This window comes from Physeter macrocephalus, chromosome 21, assembly GCF_002837175.3.
Source record: "Physeter macrocephalus isolate SW-GA chromosome 21, ASM283717v5, whole genome shotgun sequence".
NCBI lineage: Eukaryota > Metazoa > Chordata > Mammalia > Artiodactyla > Physeteridae > Physeter > Physeter macrocephalus.
In genome coordinates, this window is record NC_041234.1 from 99,860,550 (window position 1) to 99,862,164 (window position 1,615).

The following is a 1,615-nucleotide window of genomic DNA, read 5'->3' on the forward strand; positions in this document are numbered from 1 at the left end:
TTGTATGTTGATATAGACAACCTAGATAAAAAGGACAAATTCCTTTAAACATGCAAACTACCAAAACTGACTGAAAAATAAATAGAAAATCTGAATAGACCTGTAAAAAGTACAGAGATTAAATAAGTAACAAAAAAATTCCAATACATAAAAGCCCAAGCCAAGATGGCTACACTTATAATTTCTACCAAACATTTAAAGAATAATAAATGCTAATTCTTTACAAAACCTTCCAGGAATTAAAAAGAGGAATGAACACTTGCCAACTCATTCTATGAGGCTATAATTACCCTGATACCAAAACTACACACAAATACCAAAAGAAAGTACAAGACTAATCTCTTATAAATATAGATGCAAAAATCATCAACAATACACTAACAAGCCAAACCTAGCAATATATAAAAGAATTAAGCACCATGACCAAGTAGAATTTATTCCAAGAATAGAAGGTTGATTTAATACATGAAAATCAATTAATGTAATACACCATATAAACGAATACAGGCAAAGACCACATAATCATCTCAATAGAAACAGAAAAAGCATTTGACAAAAATTCAACACTCCTTCATGATAAAAAATCATTTAAACTAGAGTTAAAAAGAAACTTCTTCAACATGATAAACAGCATCTATGAAAAACCCACAGTTAACATCACTGTGATAAAACAATTAAATATTTTCCCTCTAAGATCTAGAATAAGACATGGATGTCTGTTCTTGCCACTTAACTTCAACAATATACTAGAAGTTCTAGCCATAAAAATTATGTGAGAAATGAAATAATACACAGCCAGACTAAAAGAAAGGAATAAAACCACCTCTATTCACAGAGGCAATGATCTTATATATAGAAAATCCTAAAAATCCATACAAAAATTAGTAGAGTTAATAAACAAGTTCAGCAAATTTGAGAGACACAGAATCCACATATAAATATCAGCTGTATTTCTGTAGAAGAGCAGTGAATAATCCAAAAATAAAATTAAGGAAATAAATCCATTTAAAATAGCATTGAAAATAATAAAATACTTAGGAATACTTTTAAACTAGGAGTTGTTAGGAGCTCAGCTGAGCTGGAAAAAGCTCATCTGTCTGGTGTCAGAGTAGCGGAATAAAGCAATAAGCCAAAATGGAAGTAACAGTGACATCTTTAATCACATGCTGTGATGGCATAAACAAAAGTCTAACCTAAGAAAACACTGACTTTCCCGATTCATTCTCCCCCATGGAATGGCACACTCATCAAGGCTGAGGTGGCCAGCAAAGACATGGGTGTGATCCCATTCTCGAGGGAGTATGGAACAAAAGGCTCCTGCAGTTTTATGGAACCAGAGACCATGGGAAGAGAGAGACGGATGGCTAGGGGTAAAAAAATTTCTGAGTACTGAGTTAGAATGAGGAAGAGTATCTTTAAGGTTTTTCCACTTCTTCCCTGATAAGGAGGTCTTGACAGGGTTACATGAAGAAACCTCAGCCAGTGTCCTGAGATAAAGACACACCTAGGAATGAGGGCACTTGCCAGGGAATGCAAATACGTAAAGAAGAGAGCATGACAGGCCAGATGGACTTGAGTCCTTGACTGTAACTTCCCTCAGAGACTGGAATTCATT